Raw genomic sequence first — 20,194 nt, forward strand, 5'->3', positions numbered from 1 at the left:
TTTAAATTTCAGCACTGTTGCAACTCCCTTTATAAAGGGTGTGCACACGTATACAACCAAGGCATTGAAAGTTTTTTTTTAAATTATTGTTCCGAAAAATGTTCCATTTGTTTTCTTTTTAATGTTGTTGATTAAAAGATTTTATTAAATGTGAAAAAAATCTGAATGTGAAAAAAGGTCCAAATGCTATTGAAAAAAATCAGTCATGTGAGGAATGATGGATTGTTGGAGCCCCTTTACTACCCATGTCATGCTGTATTTCTCACTCATTCTACTGGGAATGGTAGCGTCGCTTCTGGATAGTCTGTCAGTGGTCATTCCAGACGGGTCAGGTATGACTGCTCTTCCGCACAAGAGACACGTGACTTGCGAGGATCCCGACAGTGTTAACTTTCTTTCAGAGCCCGGATAGCTCAGTCGGTAGAGCATCAGACTTTTAATCTGAGGGCCCAGGGTTCAAGTCCCTGTTCGGGCGGATGTGCTATTCATAAGTCTATTGTTAATGTAATTCTAAATAGTCTTTTATCTTTCACTCTTCTAGCTGTACTGTGGTTATTTTAAATGTCCATTACTTGTATTTACAGTAGTGTATTTAGTGTTTCATTTCACAAACCGAAAATGTTCAAGTAGAGTGAGATCTTGTCACTCTACTCCACGTAATTATCTAAATTAAATCACAGTAGAGTACAGGACACGCAATGAGGAGCTCACACAGTGAGTACTCTTGAATACGACAAGAGGAAAGGCAAGCTGCAACTCTGCAGAACATCACGTCCGAGTTTACAGTGACAGCAGAGGTTGGAAGCGACGTAGTTTTTTAATACTCGCTCGCTGAAGATCTCTCAAGAAACCTCGGTTGAGATTTAACGGGTGTCTAATAATCACGTTCAAAAAGGTGACGATAAGTTTTTTTTTTAACTAAGTAGCCTTAATGGCAACACGGTGTGAGTAGATCTTAAAGCAGCTGCAGGGTACCCGTAATGGCAACACAGTGCTTTGAGTTCGGCTTTTCTTATTTCTTCTGCAGAACCAGTGGAATCGGAATATACTGATCCGCATAAGAAGCGCTTTCGGGTTCTGATCATTTTTATTGAGCGCTGCTCTAAGTACCACAGGCAAGATGGCTGGTGGTCTAAGGCGTTGCGTTCAGGTCGCAGTTAACCCTGGAGACGTTTGTTAAAATCTCACTTCTAATAAAGAGGTCTTTCTCGTTAGAGTAGAAACAATAGAAGCCTTAAGCGGGAAAAAAATCACAACATCTCGCATTTCACGTGTTTAATGTTAACTGTCTCAGTGGTTGCCTCGGTGATTGATGGCTCTTCTCCCTCGCAGGGTGACGGCAAACTTCTTCAGAGAGGGAGTCTCCCACGCACGGCTTTTCTTTATCAAGAGCTGAGACAACAGAAACAGACTTCCAACTGACATTAATTACTTCTTGAGCGTTTATGACTGTCTTTAAAAGCTGAGAGCAGGTGAAAAAGTCTTTGGAAATGAAGCAATGACTGCCGACAGTAAACAGAGCTGACGCTCAGCTGCAGACAGGCGCTCCTCGTTAGCATAGTGCTGAGTACCCCCGCTTGTTGCGTGGGAGACTGGGGTACATTTCTGTGACAGGGCGCTGGTTTAATTTTTTAACAACCTGACTTCACTTAAAAAAGTATGTACTGTGTACTATGTTTCGGACTAGATAGCGCGGTAGAATATGGAGATCATCTCCAGCTTTGAGCTCAACTGCAACAAGAAGTCATGCTAAATGTAGTATAGTGAGTAGACATCGCCAGACAACAGAACGAGAGAGTAGAAGGCAGGAATATATGGTGTAAGGGCGTGATCTGTGTAGTTAATAAAATAGTTAAAATAATATAAAAACGTCTCTTTATTAAGATACACAACATTGAAGGCGACGAGAGATGAGTGCTTGACGGACTCAAAGCGAGTGCAGTGCAGATTTTAGTTCTCTTGCTGGTAGAAACGAACTTCGTTTAGCTTGCGCCATGGAAGATATGGCAGCCGTGCCGAGAAGCTTTGCTTATGCCCAGCTTTTTTCCACCGCTTCCACTGAACCTCGGAGCTCCGGATTTGTATACGGAATACAAGATATGGATGGAGTCCTACAGATTTTGTTAAATAGCCAGTGGATCTACAGAAGCTCAGGATGCCGTGAGACGTGCTACATTACTGCACTGTATCGGGGCTCCCGTGCAGCGGATTTTCGCCAACCTCCCTGGAGAAAAAGGTACATATGAACAGACTGTAGCTGCCTTAGACGCTTACTTTACACCGCGGAGAAAAGTGGTTTTGGAACGGCAAACATTTAGGCAGAGAACTTAGTCTCAGGACGAATCTGTTGATGCTTTTGTGACTGCACTAAGAGAACTGGCTAAATCTTGTGACTTTGGAGTATTGGAAACTGACATGTTAAGAGATCAACTTGTGGAAAAATGTGCACATACTGTAAGAGACTATAAATTGCTGCAGGAGGAAGGGCTGACATTAGAAAGAGCTCTTACAGTCGCTAGAATTCATGAAGCAGCTCAAGCAGAATCAAGAATGCTTTCTGACCACAGTGACAAAGTGACACTGAACTTTACAAACAAAGTTTACAAACAAAAGCCGAGCAGCAGGACGCACTCATGCTCGAGATATAGAAGAACAGGGGACGGCTGACATTACTTGTTACAGGTGCTGACTAACAATGCACAAAGCAGATGAATCCGGAGCGTGAACAGCAAGATGTCTACACTGTAAGAAAACAGAACATTATGCACACGTCTGCAGAACATCACGTCCGAGTTTAAGGACAGTAACATCAGAGATTGGAAGCTAGGGAGTTTCAGGTCTGTGTTTTTATTATAGGTTCAAGAAAGTCTGAATACCTTTGCAAGAAGTATTTCAGAATCCCACTCAAATCCAGTACGAATGCCGCATAAATCTGCATTGTACAATTAGTATCCCAGTGGGCAAAAGACGTATAATATACGTCTATTAAATGCATACCTTAGACGTCTAAATGTGGTCTACAATTCGTCTAGAATGAAATTCTAATATACGTCTAAAGTTATATGTCAATTATACGTCTATGTTTAGACGTTCATTATACATAAATGGTTGGAGTTCTATTATACGGATAAATTTAGAGGACTATTATACATATATGGTTAGAGTTCCGGATAACTTTAGAGGACTATTATACGTATATGGTTAGAGGTCTATTATACGTATAACTTTAGATGTCTATTATACGTATATGGTTAGAGGTCTATTATACGTATAACTTTAGAGGTCTATTATACGTATATGGTTAGAGGTCTATTATACGGATAACTTTAGAGGTCTATTATACGTATATGGTTAGAGGTCTATTATACGGATAACATTAGAGGTCTATTATACGTATATGGGTAGAGGTCTTTTATACATCAAAGATAGATTTTATAGGTGTAGAAACAAGTAAACCAAGCCAATGATTAGGTTTAGAAATTTATTCTGAAAATACACATTCACACCTGAAACATATGTATTTCAAATTATACTTGTATACAATCAATCAATCAATCAACAATCAACATATGGGTAATAATCATAAAAAACACAACTAGTCTTAAACTTCAGCTACAAATTCTGGTAACATGGCAATATACAGTATAGTAATGACAAACACAAAACTAATTACATTAACACACTAACTCAAAACCACATTTTGATTCAAATATACATTTTAAAATGTACAACTTCTATATTTCCAAGAAAAAAAATATTACAATGGAAGTTAAGACTATTTTTGTCCACTATTTGCAAACCCTGTCTAATTGTCCTAACAGTTAGAACCAAAAACCTATTATTTCTCCTGGCCCCCTGCCTTGCATATGCATTCTTCAAGTAACACATTGCGTGCTCCTTTATAATCAACGTCGAATTGCAACCGTTAAATCGACGACATGAATAAACGCATATATTACGTCGAAAACACATCTAACACAGTGCCTGAGGCTTTTTACTGTATGTATCGTGTGTGCCGCAACTAGGAGTATACGGCATTCTGCCCAGTGTACGAAGTAAATTATTTTCGCAGTAATTAATTTATTATATTTACTATATTTATTATACACGTGTAAATAATCAGAGAACACATCAGGGCTGTGAAGATTAAAGATCTCTCCAAGCCCATTGTTTCTCATTTCACCTCTGACGGCCACGACCACTCTAATCTCTCCGTCTGTGTTCTCAAAGACGGTTTTCCGAACTCATACATCAGAAAGACCACCGAAACTAAAATTATTCTGCAGCTAGGATCACACATTCTCCCTTCCCTTAACGACAGATTACTGTTCTTTTAACTTTTCTCCATTCATTGGAATTTTCATTTCACACCTCTCTGCACCCATTCTGACTTCACACCTCTTGAATGGCCTCTCTTTCTGTCCCCTGCTCCCGCCTCTCACTCCCCCTCCCTCTCAACCTTTGTTCTCCCGCTACTTTACCTTTGCCTACTGCCCTGTCTCTCTCACACCTGAAGAAGGCTCCATGGCCAAAACGTTGTGTTCTCTTTCTTCTTTTTTTCAGCATGGAATAAACCTATTACTTGTTCCTTTGTATCCAAATAAATAGCGACTGTCCAAATTATATTTTTGTATGGAATATATTTCAGAAAATCGCAAACCAATTTTAAAAACTCACCACAACACGGACTTACACTGAGAAAAGGTGAATGCACTTTCTGGTTATTACTACGGCCTTCCCCCCGATTATGAAAATGTCTCACAGTTCTGACACCGACGTGTGAAAGACAATGTAACAGACTATCAATATCCTGAAGTGCAAGAAATTTTAAGGCACCAGTTTTTTAAATATGATCCTGGCATGTCAGAATACATTTCGAAAAAGTATGGCACGAATTGCACCAATTGCAATGGCACAAATTGTTGAGAATATCACTGACCTTGCTGATATTTGCAGGGGATACGAATGTTTTGCATATGTTGAACTACAACAAGTAAAAATTGAGCTCCTTAGTCAATATCACCGGGAATGTCCAATAATGACGAACATCAGTAGCTTCAAGGAAACTTAGACTCGCACATGGAGTTTTATCTTCGAATGGAGGGTGGGAGAATTCATTTATACTCTCGGTGCTCATTAGCTAAACTATTTTAAAAACATGACATGGATTTGTTCGACTGCACCAGCTAGCTCTCCACTGTCAATTGACAGGACTTTAGAAGAACATGTTCTCATACAACCAACATACAAATTACACATCTTAAGGAACATGAAGAGAAATCCGTGTACTAAATAACATAAAACTGTCGCTGCAAATTATCACCAAGCTGTTCTATGTGTCTGACCACCTCTTTCCTACTTTGCAGCGAGCACAAATCTTTCTGTTTCTTCATCCCAATTTTACTGTCTCTTTCCCCCAAGTGGAGATGGATCCACAGCCGAAACTTTAGGTCAGTTCCTGTTACTCTGTCCGATTGAAAGAGCTGTATTAAAGGCACTCCCATCTCTGCAGGAACGTTATTGCTGCTCTCAACACAATATACTGCAGCCAAATGTGATAGAGATACTGTCACTGCCTGTGGGCCACATGTTCCTGCTGTCAACTTATTATGTCATGTTCATCCACACCCAGAAACATTACTGCTGGAGCACCAGAGTTATATGATGTAGGCACAGTCCATAGAGCATGAATCTCTTAATATCAGAACTGTGGGTTCAGCCCCCACATTGGGTCCCTCTGTGTCAATTTGATCCCCCCAATCCTCCTAGCATGACCTGATGGCGTAACAGTGATACCCAGTACCCAGCGAAATTCAGCATTCTTTCCACTTGATTCAGATTTTGATCTGAAATCATCAGCCGAACAAGAGTTTGTCTAAATCGAGGGAGATGTGCTCACAAGCAAGTACTAAACACTTCAGCATTTTCTGTTCGAACACCACACTTTGTCAAAACACTGCCGCTTCTTAAGCTAATAAGTAACGGTTTTTGAGCACGCATTGTATTGCAGCGTTAGCAGGTTCTTTTTCAGAACTAAAGAACAGTGGAGACGCGATTAACCAAGCACTGAGTTTATTTAACAACCACACCAAAACCAAACACAGGATCTACACACACATGAGGAGACTGACGAACACGTACACACATTTAGGGTGGTAATTACCTAACAACACACTCTACTTTTACAGGACTACACAGGGCACTAGAATTACTAGGACATTATTTACACAGGTAGGGTCAGCCGCTGGTCATCGTGCTGACCCTCAGACTCTTCCCGGCTACCACTCCCAGCATGCCCAGCGGTACTACGAGCGCCTAGGGGCGCTTCCTCCTCACCACCAGGCGAAGGCGTTACAGTATTGTTAATGCTTATAATAAAAAAGCATAAATTCACATAATGGAATTTGGACTGAACAAAGTACTCCAGCCCCTTTACAACATTACATACCCACTGATTAAAGCTTAAAACTACAGCAGCAGGAGTAACAATAATGGCAACAACATGTTTGGAGTTCGGCATTTCATTTATTCTGCGGAAACATCGTATTGGAATGAACTGCCCGAGATAAAAGAGTAATTGCGGCTTCTGATCGTTTTTACAGAGCATTGCGTTGTTCAGTTCATGCTGACTACACGCTTTAAATTTGTCATTTACTGCAAGCGTTGCTTTTCCGGGTTTTTCTGAAATTCCTCGCATTTGAGCCAGCACTAAAATTTTTCATTCCCGTCGCTGAATGCATCGTGGAAACCGTATTTGCAACGGAATGCTGTCACACATGAAACCTTTTTGTTATTCGGTTCTGAAGTTTGAAAATGAAAATAAAACGGGGGTCACCTCATATGCTTGAAAGAAGTCCAAGCAGCATAAAAACCCGCGAATTCTCACAAAGGCTGCACCTTTCTTCTGCTGCTTTTATAAATCAGCCTTAAACATTTGAATGCATACCTTACTGCTGCTAATCACATTCACGTGTTTACGAAGCTTTTTTCTGTCCGTTATGTTTTTGCTAAGCAGTTTCTCCGTTTTCCTCGTACTGTGATTGTCAGCGACCACAACAAGACTGAAACAGTGTAAAAGCAGGTAAAAAAGTCAGGGTAAAACGCCTGATTGTCGGGAGTGGGATTTGAACCCGTGCCTCTATTTGGAGAGTGAAACACAACGCTTAAAAGACATGAAGCTGTGAATTTGCTGTTTTAAACCGCTCGACTATCCTGAAAAAATGTATGTTGATTGCACCAGTCGCATCCGATTTTCTGTAACTTTAGGATGATTGATACGACTGGACGAACACAATTTGTGCCGTTTAGCATGACATGGAAAACGGTACCAGAGCATTCGGGTCCGGACTACCAGACTCAGAGACAGTTTTTACCCCCGCACTATCAAACTATTAAACTTCCAGCCTCTCTCACTCTCACCTCACCTCTCACCTATGATCTGAACCTCACAGTGCCTTCTTTCTTACCAAAAACCCAAACACACATTGAAAATCTACCTCTACCATACATGTCAAAAGCTCACTCCCCATCATTTCTATCCCTTTATTTCATTCTTTTGATGCATGTTTTTGCACATAACCTGTTACTTTTTTGTTGTTTTGCACACTGCCTGTTGTTGTTTTTTGCACATCAGCTGTTGTCTCTGTCTTTCTTTTGTTATACAATTGTATTGTTGTTGTGTTTTTTTCTTTGTACTACTTATGTCCGAGAGCTAGCTAAATAGCATTTCGTTATACCATATACCTGTGTATGAGTATAATGACAATAAACTTGGACTTGAACTTGAACTTGACATAGTCTTGCAGGCAGTATATTATTTTATCGTTTACTCGTTTAAAAAAATATGGTCTTCTCGTTCCTAAGTCAGATTTTTAGTGCTTTCGAACGTTACTTCCAACCTGGACTGACAGCTCACCCGATCTGTTTGTGATCAGACCATGGAGTGGTGGGCTGTACCAAGCGCACGTTCCTTCCCAATGCTGAGGCGATCATTTGGAAGATGGGTGTGAAGAGAGACAAGCTTTAAAAGGGATACTTAACAAGGAGATACGCTGTAGCAGTGCTCCTGAAGAGACTGGAGGTTTAAGCCAGCTCCTAAGAGCGCTCGGCCGCGTTACTCTCAACAGTGGCTCTTCAGCTCTTGTTGTTTGACCTAGTTGTTTTATAACGCGTGGAAACAACCGCAACTTCCTTTTCTGAGATGCTTTCTCTCACGTGGTGAAATCTCGACCTCTTTTGCATCTCTGGCTATAGTTCTTCTGTAGAGCAGGCTTTCACACCTCTGCTTATAGTGCCCTTGAAGTCATTTTATTTTTACAGGAAGAAGCATTCCCTAACAATCTCTCCTGTTTTAGAAATGCTTCATAAGGCGTGTTTGATTCAACGGACAAACAGTATACTAATTGTACAATGCAGATTTATGCGGCATTCGTATTGGATTTGAGTGGGATTCTGAAATACTTCTTGCAAAGGTATTCAGACTTTCTTGAACCTATAATAAAAACACAGACCTGAAACTCCCTAGCTTCCAATCTCTGATGTTACTGTCCTTAAACTCGGACGTGATGTTCTGCAGACGTGTGCATAATGTCCTGTTTTCTTACAGTGTAGACATCTTGCTGTTCACGCGCCGCATTCATCTGCTTTGTGCATTGTTAGTCTGCACCTGTAACAAGTAATGTCAGCCGTCCCCTGTTCTTCTATATCTCGAGCATGACTGTGTCCTGCTGCTCGGCTTTTGTTTGTAAACTTTGTTTGTAAAGTTCAGTGTCACTTTGTCACTGTGGTCAGAAAGCATTCTTGATTCTGCTTGAGCTGCTTCATGAATTCTAGCGACTGTAAGAGCTCTTTCTAATGTCAGCCCTTCCTCCTGCAGCAATTTATAGTCTCTTACAGTATGTGCACATTTTTCCACAAGTTGATCTCTTAACATGTCAGTTTCCAATACTCCAAAGTCACAAGATTTAGCCAGTTCTCTTAGTGCAGTCAGAAAAGCATCAACAGATTCGTCCTGAGACTAAGTTCTCTGCCTAAATGTATGCCGTTCCAAAACCACTTTTCTCCGCGGTGTAAAGTAAGCGTCTAAGGCAGCTACAGTCTGTTCATATGTACCTTTTTCTCCAGGGAGGTTGGCGAAAATCCGCTGCACGGGAGCCCCGATACAGTGCAGTAATGTAGCACGTCTCATGGCATCCTGAGCTTCTGTAGATCCACTGGCTATTTAACAAAATCTGTAGGACTCCATCCATATCTTGTATTCCGTATACAAATCCGGAGCTCCGAGGTTCAGTGGAAGCGGTGGAAAAAAGCTGGGCATCAAAGACCGGGGTAAAGTTAGCTTGAAGTTCGAAAACGATTTTGGCACGCCTGTAGCGCTTTCACGAAATCTCTTAGAGTTACAAAAACACTTGCTTTGTGTATAAAATACATTGTGGATGATTTCTCAGCCTTTACTTTTTCGTTTTTATGACATTTTTTTGACCAAGCACGAATATTCTTTTGTCCATATCTCCGCAATGGAAGCACAGAACGCCTTCAAACCAAAAGCATTTTAAAGACCACGACTTGTGGATATTTCCACAGCCTTTACATCAAACTATCGGTGAGCTAATTATCTTTTTTTAAACCTCCGGTTTTTCATCGATGCGTAATTACGCACGAACTGGAACCCGGGGGACCGCTGTGTGCACACGTTCACAAAGCGAGAAATACTGTTCAATACGGCTTCACGCGAAAAACCCGTATATGACCATAGGAAGCAGAACAGCGCGGTCTCCAATTACCCAGACTGTAAGCACGGGAATAAAGCTTTGTTTGATTTCTGAAACCCTTCCTTTACGTCCTGTTTTCATTCAGGTAAGGGTCAACTATATTCACAATACTACTGACAGCAGGAAGATTAAAATATTCTTTACTCAGCAGCTTATTAAAAACAGCTCCCATGATGTTCATACCGACTTTTTACACAGAACACTGACACAGCTTTGTGTTCTGAATCTCTTTTTCTCTTGCTTTTATTTAATGTGGCACAATGCACTGGGATAGGGTTATTCTGTTCACAAACCATTAGCATTTAAACCACAGCACCCACAATGCTGCTGGTAAGTGTTTTGCACACTAAGCAGGTCATCTGACTATTCCCAGCTTTGTTTTGGGTTATGGAACCTTTCTTTTTTATGATTTTCTGAAGATAACACTACAGGTAACACACTGGGATAGGTGGGTCTTCTTCATGGCTCAATAGCATTTCAAATACAGCACCCACACTGCTGAAACTAAGTGTTTTACACACCACACAGGTCCCCTAAACTTATACAACCTTTCTGTGGTTGTGGCCCCTTTATTTATTTTTTTAATAAGAATTTTAGTTTTTCAATATGGCACCATTAGACAGGCGGTACATGGGGATTGGGGGGTGCTATTCATGAGTCAATAGCTCTTCAAGCACAACAGCCACAGTGCTGCAACCAGGTGTTTTACACCAGACATTTCCCCTAACCTTATACAACCTCGCTTTGAGTTGTGGAACATTTCTTTATTTTTTAATGTTTTTTTTGACTGTAATCAAGTGTTGTGCTCACTAGGCAGGCCTCCTGACCTTTCACAGTCATGCTTTGTTGTGTGCAACTTTAATTATCTTTTTAGGATTTTTTTAACATGGCAACTTCCACCGAGACGGGTGGGGGGTGTGGGGGTGCTCTTCAATAGCTTTTTCATCTATACACACAAACGGATGTAACCAAGACACTCAGAACCTGTCACGCAGGGGCTGACTGCTGAGGATAGGGATCCAATGCGGTGCCCTTGGTAGGGTTGGCGCGAGACGCAGGCGTAGTCGGAGTAAAATGGCAGGGGCCCGAGTCCGGGAAGGCGTAGTACAGGCGTAGGCACAGAATCGACAGGCGAAGGCATAGTCGAGGGACTGGCAGGGGTCGGAGTCCGGGAAGGCGTAGAAGTTGCGTCGGTAGGCAGAGGCGTAAACGAAGAGACAGGCTGGGGTCAGGATCCGAGAAAGCGTAAAACAGGTGAAGGTACAAAATCGAGTGGCTAAAGCGGTTGTCGGAAAAGCGGGGTCGAGGTCCAGGGGAGAAGTCATAGTAAGGCAAAGGCGTAGTTAGTAGGTAAGCTCCGGGAGAGAATCTCAATCATGAGCAATGACCGGGGGACAGATGAGGGTTTAAGTAGAGGACTGATTGACATGTGCACGTTTGGTATGGGGAGAGCTCGAGGGAATGCAGGAGCGCTTGCCTGCGTGAGGGAGATTCATGACAGAACCAACAGAATCAACCTGAACTCATAGAAAAACAAGAATGCCCCCGAGACACCTGAATCCCCCTCCTGGACCACTCTGGTATCAACACCCCCAAACCCATCCATTCCAGCTAACAAGACTCAGAATTGGTGCAACCTTCCAACCTGGACCAAGAGCAGGATGGGACAAGAACCTGCACCACACTACGTACACAGGTTTGTATTTTTGGCTGAAGATGAAAATGTCTAACATAGATTGTTTTGGTTCTAGCAAACAATAAAAATAGTTGTTAAAATCCAAACACACATAATGAGATCACTCTCTGTCAGTATGTGTAACATTCTGGGTCTGGGCTCCTCTGTATTTGGGCTAAAGAGAGTTCAACAACATTATTAAATGCGCTGACATCATAATCTGACAAGATCCATTGTTTAGGGGAGACTTGACCACCCACTGTCCCCCTGGTATCGTGAAGCTCATTGTCCTTTAGCTTTCCAAAACCAGAATCACTTGGGACTCCGGGGGGATCGGTGTATGCAAAATATGAATTCCTTATGCAAGAAATTGTATATGGTCAATATAGCGATCATATCTTATCAGCAGATGGTAATCTCCAAGGAACAAGTAATAGGTTTATTCCACGCTGAAAAATGATCAACTGATTGATGAACCCAAGTGATTTGAAAGAAATGTTAAACAACTCAAAGCGAGGTTGTATAAGGTTAGGGGAGCTGTCTGGTGTGTAAAACACCTGGTTGCAGCACTGTGGCTGTTGTGCTTGAAGAGCTATTGACTCGTGAAGAGCACGATGTACTATCCCCATGTACCGCCTGTCTAATGGTGCCATATTGAAAAACTCATAAAAAAATAAAGAAAGGGGCCACAACCACAGCAAGGTTGTATAAGGTTCTGGGGGCTGTCTGGTGTGTAAAACACTTGGTTTCAGCAGTGTGGCTGTTGTATTTGAAATGCTATTGAGCCATGAAGTCGACCCGCCTTTGGCACTATATTACCTGTAGTGTTATCTTCAGAAAATCATTACAAAATAAAGAAAGGGGCCACAGCCACAGCAAGGTTATATAAAGTTAGGGGGCCTGTCTGGTGTGTAAAACACTTGGTTTCAGCAGTGTGGGTGCTGTATTTGAAATGCTATTGAGCCATGAAGACGACCCACCCGTCCCAGTGTATTACCTGTAGTGTTATCTTCAGAAAATCCTAAAAAATATAAAGAAAGGTTCCACAACCCAAAACAAAGCTGGGAAAAGTCAGAGGACCTGCTTAGTGTGCAAAACACTTGCAGCATTGTGGGTGCTGTGGTTTAAATGCTATTGGTTTGTGAACAGAATCCCCCTATCCCAGTGCATTGTGCCATATTAAATAAAAGCATGAGAAAAAGAGATTCAGAATGCAAAGCTGTGTCAGTGTTCTGTGTAAAAAATCGGTTTGAACATCATGGGAGCTGTTTTTAAAAAGCTGCTGAGTAAAGAATATTTTAATCTTCCTGCTGTCAGTAGTATTTTCAAAATAGTTGACCCTTACCTGAATGAAAACAGGGCGTAAAGGAAGGGTTTTAGAAATCAAACAAAGCTTTATTCCCGTGCTTACAGTCTGGGTAATGGGAGACTGCGCTGTTCTGCTTCCTATGGTCATATACGGGTTTTTCGCACGAAGCCGTATTGAACAGTATTTCTCGTGTTGTGAACGTGTGCACACAGCGGTCCCCCGGGTTCCAGTTCGCGCGTAATTATGCATCGATGAAAAACCGGAGGTTTAAAAAAAGATAATTAGCTCACTGACACTTTGATGTAGAGGCTGTGGAAATATCCACATGTCGTGGTCTTTAAAATGCATTTGGTTTGAAGGCGTTCTGTGCTTCCATTGCGAAGATATGGACAAAAGAATATTCGTGCTTGGTCAAAAAAATGTCATAAAAATGAAAAAGTAAAGGCAATGTATTTTATACACAAAGCAAGTATTCTCGCGATTCTAAGAGGTTTCGTGTAAACGCTACAGGCGTGCCACAATCGTTTTCGAACTTCAAGCTAACTTTACCCCGGAGCACTACCGGGAGTATAATAGGTTCGATATAAAGTGGCAAAAATATAAAGGGGGAAAATACCCCAGACTGTGTGTTAAGGTCTCGTTGAGACTGTTGTTCTCTTGTTAAATATGGCGTACTGTGCACGAAATGTTACAGAAACACAATCTGATATTTTAATAATGTATCATAATAATAATAATAATAATAATAATAATAATAATAATAATAATAATTGCTTACACTTCCTGGACACTCCACTCAAAGCGCTTTACAGGTAATGGGGTCTCCCCTCAACCACCACCAAGTGCTCTCGGATCCAAATATTAAGTTCTAATTTTTTTAAAGGTGATATCTTCTCTTCCTCTAGTGGAAATCACACGATGTGAGCAATTGTTTTTGTTTGTTTTTTTCACGTTGTGATCCAAAGAGCCTCAGACGCACAGTCTGACAGTAACCGAACCAGAATGGATTCTGTTGGGAGCCGGACTGAGCTCATTCTCACTCCCTGTGCTGAAAAGAGAATCAGCTCTTCCCCGGGCACCATCTACAGCTGCTGGATGGTACTCTGCGTCCTGCTGCTCCAGCAAATATTTTGACGAAAGACAGATCACTTGTGCGCTTTTAACTTTCTCGCAGCTACATACGATACCGAAGCTGGCGTTATGAAGGAAACCGCTGGTACACCTTCTCTAACTTTCACAATCGCGATAAACATTTTTTTTTTAAAAAAGACCTTTGAAGAACTAGATATAGAAATATATAACTAGATAAAAACATTAGCTTTATCGGTTTTTACATTAATCGATTTTGAATGTAATTTGATCTTTTTACATTGCATTTTACATTGAAAAAAAAAAACGTGCATACCTAATCCACCAACGGACAGAGCAATATTTTACGTTGCCTTCCAGAGCTTCCAGCGTGTGATGGATTTGGATGGGCGTCTGTATGATACCACTACAGCACTGGCGCAGGTGCAAAATCGACTTTCACAGGACTTTTTCAGTGTCTTCTCCTCTCTCAAATGGACCGAAGCACAGGAGCCAATATTAGAGAAAACGACAGGTGTTTAAACAGAGTATGTCCCAATGTCTGCGACAACGTTTTGTCATTTTGTATAAACGCAAACGGTTCATCATTTAAAAGCCAACATCATTCTTTTTCTCACTGGCGCAAATACGCTACCACACATGCGAGCTGTTGTGTGAAAGAAAATTCATATGTGCGTAGGAAGGCAGAATAAAATCCAGAACTGTATTGGTGATATCGATAAACAGGGCTCATGTTCACAATAAAACTTTATTGTATAAAACGTAAAAATTCGTAAATATTTTTTTTAATCATGCAAAGTGTCTGTTAAACCATTCATGAAGGATTCTTAGACAAAAAAACATACCGTTATATGAGAAAATATATTTACTATATGTGCATTTAACTTACTTTTTAACAATTTTAGTTTCAAGGTCAATGAAAATTGTTTCCCTGCTTTTTTGTCATAAATACACAAGCTTGTTATGTCTTGTGTCAGAAATAAACTGCATGAAATTTGCTAAAGCAACAAAACGTAAGTGCGACAAAGAAGACAAACATTTGCGTTTATAGTGCAATGTTATCTCGAGCCTTTAAAATTACTTTAAATGCAATTTGTTTTTCTCTGTAGCTCTAAGGCTTTGTCATTTAGGTGTGCTGTTTTTTTTACATGTTGTAAAAAAGTCGCTAAATCATACGAAACATAAAAACTCCAATTGTAAACAATTGACCATTCATATTCCTGAATTTTAAACCTATGGAGTATTTATACCTTGTCTTTGTATTTGTGCATATTACAGAGCTCCTTTTCAAAAGCTGTCAGTATAGATTAGTGCTTAGGTTTCATGTTTTTTAATCCAGGTGGTCCAGATAAGACTCTTGGTATAGGAGCGCCTCTGTGTTGCCTTCTGGATTTCAAATGAGCAGCTCAGTGCAGTAAAGAACCCTGTAGATTAGCATGTACATTTGCATGGACAGTAGATTTTTCAGAAAGTGTAATTGAATTATAGCACGTGCCCCTGACGATGTTGTTGATACGTCATATGTGCTCTTTTTTGTATTATATGTATTTTTGTTGTTCAAATAAGAAATATTTTAAAAAAACTTTCAGGATGGTTGCTGCTGTAAAAATAAAATGACATCAAGGGCGCTGTATGCAGAGGTCTGAAACCTGCTCCACAGAAGAACTTTATCCAGAGGTGTTAAAGAAAATTGATTTATTTTCCTGACTGCAATGTATGGTGAAGCATAAAATCTAGCTGCATAAATCTCTATTACGTGTCATTTATGAAGGCGTTTCAAATAGCAGCCAGTGAAGGATTAACGCTTTTGGAGCATGTATTATGTTCTAAATACTCTTATTTAAATAAGCTTAAATTCGCATACTGTTATTTAGACATTGCAAACCAGTCTGACCTCATACAACATTCTGTGCCCGCTGAGTAGATCTTAAAGCAGCTTCAGCCAGAGTAGCAGTAATGGCAACACAGTGCTTGGAGTTCAGCTTTTCTTATTTCTTCTGCAGAACCACTGGTATCGGAATATACTGATCCGCATAAGAAGCGCTACCTGTTTCAGATAGTTTTTATTGAGCGCTGCTCTAAACTTTACATTTGCTCAGGCTTGTTTTCCCCATGAAAAAAGACATTTCCTTAATTACATTTAACTTTTTTTTCCCTTATCATCAAGTAGAAATAAATAAAACATATCGTTCCATTTAAGAGCCACATGCAGGATGGCTGGTGGTCCAAGGCGTTGCGTTCAGGTTGTAGTTTCCCCTAGAGATGTTTGTTCAAATCCCACTTCTGACAAAGAAGTTAGAGTAGAAACGATAACATCCCTAAGTAGAAAACATCTCACATTTCATGTGTTTAATGTTAAGTGTCTTAGTGGTTGCCTCGGTGGTTGATGGCTCTTCTCTCTTGCAGGGTGATGGCAAACTTCTTGAGAAAGGGAGTCTCCTACGTAAGGCTGGTCTTCGTCAAGAGCGGAGACAAAAGGAACAGACTTCAAACCGACATTAATTACTGAGAGCAGGCGAAAATGTCTTTGGAAAAGAGGAAATGACTGCTGACCGTAAACAGAGCACCGGACAAGCGCTCCTTGTTAGTGTAGTGCTGAGTACCCCTGCTTGTTGCGCGGGAGACCAGGGTATGTTTCTGTGACAGGGCACAGTGTCCACGTGGGTTCAATCCCCACTCTTGGTACTGTTGTAATAAGTTTTAAATGACAGAACACTTTGATGATTTGCACTCTATTTAAATATGAATTTACTAAATTTCAGTTCAGTTCTCTTCACTCCCACTCCCTGGCATAACTGAACTCTCACTATCGCATACTGAAGGCTTTACATGCATTAGCTGTGATACAGCTCCCCAATAAAGACGGAATCAAACAGTTTGTTCTGTTTCTCATGGTGATCCTCTTCTCGATCCAAATGAAATGTTTAATATGATGCCTCAAGAAAAAAAAAGGAGTGAATTTCCGCCTGTAATGATTGATGCCCCATCAAACATTTTGTAACATCCCCGGAAGTTTATAAAGTAGAATCCTGGTTTGTGGCTTAAATTCAAGGTAACCAAGACTAAGGAAACAAGTTGGAAACTTGATGTCGAACTGGAATTTAATCACCCAGAATATTTCACTACTTTGGGTAGTATGTGCCAGAGTGGAGTTCTTTAGATCCGTTTGACAGCTCAGTTGGTAGAGTGGAAAACTGTAGTGGGAACAGTAAGGAATCCTTAAGTCGCTGTTTTGACTCCAGCTGGAAGGAAGGTGCTTTTTGTGAACTTTAATCAAAGAGTTAAAATAGCGAATCTTTTTCACTCAGACGTTGATCAAAAGCTCAATAAACGATGAAGCAGAGGCTCTTGTTCTGAATTCAGCTAACATCTGATTGTCTTGTTTAGGCCAAGATCTGATCTTTGAATTAAGGGACTACTCTGTCTGATTTGTAATTCAAAAGTATATACAAATGTCACTGTTTTCAAAGGATAGGTACTTAATTGGCTTTATGATTTGGTATTGATTTTGTATCGTTATATTATTAAGTTTGTGCTTTCTGTGTTTTCCATCGTATTGTGAACTACTTTTTTAAACAAATGCTTACAAAGGCAAACACAGCACACATCTGTTTATACCAGCGGTGAATTGTACATTTTTATTAAGTACAATCTACTGTATTTTTAGAAAAAAATGGCGTACTGTGCACGATATGTTGCAGAAACACAACCTGATATTTTCATAATTATTATTTTAATCATTTGACAAGTATGAGGTCCAGGATCCAAATCTTCAGTTCTGATTTTTTTTAAAGTGATATCTTCTCTTCCTCTCTTGGAAATCACAAGATGTGAGCAAATGTTTTTTGTTCTTTTTTTTTCACGTTGCGATCCAAAGAGCCTCAGACACACAGTCTTACAGAAACCAAACCAGAATGGATTCTGCTGGAGGCCATACTGAGCTCATTCTCACTCCCTGTGCTGAAAACAGAATTATCTCTTCTCCGAACATCGTCTACAGCTGCTAGATATTGCTCTGCGTCCTACTGCTCCAGCAATTCCTTTGACCAAAGACAGATCACTTGTGTGCTTTTAACCCTCTTGTAGCTACAGGCTCTTTAATGGCTCATGCTGATCGTCCTCTGGATCCAAAAGAAAATTTTAAAGCTGATGCATTTTCGATTGTAATTTGCATCTAGCTACAACGTCCCTGGAAAAAATATTTTATTAGTTGTGTGCAATCGGTATCTTTTACTTTACAGATGGTAGTGGAAATAGTTTTTAAAATGTTTTCTAAAGAAGATTGTATTGCCAGGACCTGCCTTTAGCGCTCAGTAGCGATTACACTGTTGATATTGATGGAGAAGAAATGTAAGATGAATTGATGATCTAAGTTAAAATAGCCCTATCACGCCTCCTGTAACAGTGTTTGTATTCATAGCAAGTAATATTCTTTTTCAAACCCGAACGTTGCTTTTGCATTAAGTGTTACATAACAATTACCGGTTTCGGGTAGCTTCTGAAGAGCGCACTTTTCCAAACTGAAGCCTATAAGAACATTATTCAAGATGCACCATGGCCCAGAATCGTGCATCGGGACAAGGATTAACATCAATTGAAAGAACTCGCAAATAAAAGATTTGACCGAAAAATTAAATGAGTAGGCAAGTATTAAAACAACACCATAACTTCTTGACTTCCAAACTCTTTCCTGGTTCAGGCCATGTAAAATGACATCATCAGTGGAGTCATGCCGAGGTTGTGAGTTTAAGCCTCACCTGGAGCAGCCTGGTTTTCTGTCTTGACAGGTAAACAGTGTTTTGTGTTATTTGCTAAATGGAGAGAGGATTCTGTGTTAATTGTGCTCCTCCTGGAAGAGGTCAAGATGAGATGTTCACGAGGCTGGTGGTAAATATCCTATCCAGGAATATTTTTTGTTCTTTATCAGGGAATATCGAATATCGGGGCTGTATAAAGGGGCTGTAGGGGGTCAGATCTATAGATGTAGTAAACACATCAGTGGAGACGGTGTGTCTGCTCTCTGTGAGAGAGACGGGCGGAAAGAATAATCTGTGGTCTGGGAAGAAGAGACCCTCTTTTGAAGAGCGGCGCTCCTCACGGAAGAGAATGAAAAAAATATTTTTCAGGGACGCTGATTGTTCTCTTTGGGGGAATTAATGTGTGACCTCGTGGCGCAATGGTAGCATGTCTAACTTCAGATCAGAAAGTTGTGAGTTCAAGTCATGTTGAGGTCAGCTGATGTGTTTGCAGGTGCTGCTGGTGCCAAACCCGGAAATTACACCACGCGGTTGGGTTTTATCTGTACACCACTTAGGTAATCTGAACAAAATAACAGAGCAGTACAGAACACGCAATAAGGAGCTTATGCAGCGAATAATCTTGAACACGACGAGAGAAAACTGCCCATCTGCGTAACATCATGTCCGACTTTAGAGACAGTAACATCAGAGAATGGAAGTTTCAGACCATGTTTTTGTTACAGGTTCAAGCAAACCTGAAAGTTAGGGAGTGTTTGGTCACTTTTGTATGAAAACGTGTCTGAAGCCTGTAATTATAATTCGCCCTTTTTTAATTGTGGTTGAAATCCACTCCTATGTACCAAGACCTTACAGTATATTCATGTTTACTTAAATGACTAACGCTATTGGACATTAGTTGGTGTCTTTTTTTGTAATGATTTGCTATTTCATGCAGGAAAGAAAGGAACCCAGACCCAACGTTTGCTTTCAGGTGCAGTTCATTTACATACCGGACATCTATTTCTGAGGAGCCTGATTTAAATCACACAACCCCGGAAGAAGTCGAATCAATAATCTTGTAAACCGAAATAAGACGCGTTATCCATTAAACCACTAGCCCGTCACGTAAATGAATTGCACCATGGTGAGTTCAGTGCCGCTACTAGTAATACCCCACCCCCATCTTAAATTTCTAAGTGAGAAACGTGTTTTCTACATTTTTGTCAGTTTTAAAACTAGGAGTATACGGCACTCTGCACAGTGTACGAAGTAAATTATTTTCGCAGTAATTAATTTATTTACACGTGTATACTAAATATAGTAATAAATATAATAAATTAATTAATTACTGCGAAAATAATTTACTTCGTACACTGTGCAGAGTGCCGTATACTCCTAGTTTCGGCACACACGATATATACAGTAAAAAGCCTCAGGCACTGTGTTAGATGTGTTTTCAACATTATATATGCGTTTATTAATGTTGTCGATTTTACAGTTGCAATTCGACATTGATTATACGTCGCGGCGACGTATATATACGTATAGCCGTATTTCACCATGAATATACGTATATTCGACGATATATATATATACGTATATTCGACGAATC

At 40.4% G+C, this 20,194-nt stretch overlaps 1 non-coding gene across 1 annotated transcript; it reads left to right on the forward strand.

Moving 5' to 3' along the window:
• Positions 1-402: 402 nt before the first annotated feature.
• trnak-uuu (transfer RNA lysine (anticodon UUU)) lies at positions 403-475 on the forward strand. The gene has a single exon. It is a non-coding gene; the product is annotated as a tRNA-Lys (tRNA).
• The last annotated feature ends 19,719 nt before the right edge of the window (positions 476-20,194 follow it).

Source organism: Lepisosteus oculatus, chromosome 14 (assembly GCF_040954835.1).
Source record: "Lepisosteus oculatus isolate fLepOcu1 chromosome 14, fLepOcu1.hap2, whole genome shotgun sequence".
NCBI lineage: Eukaryota > Metazoa > Chordata > Actinopteri > Semionotiformes > Lepisosteidae > Lepisosteus > Lepisosteus oculatus.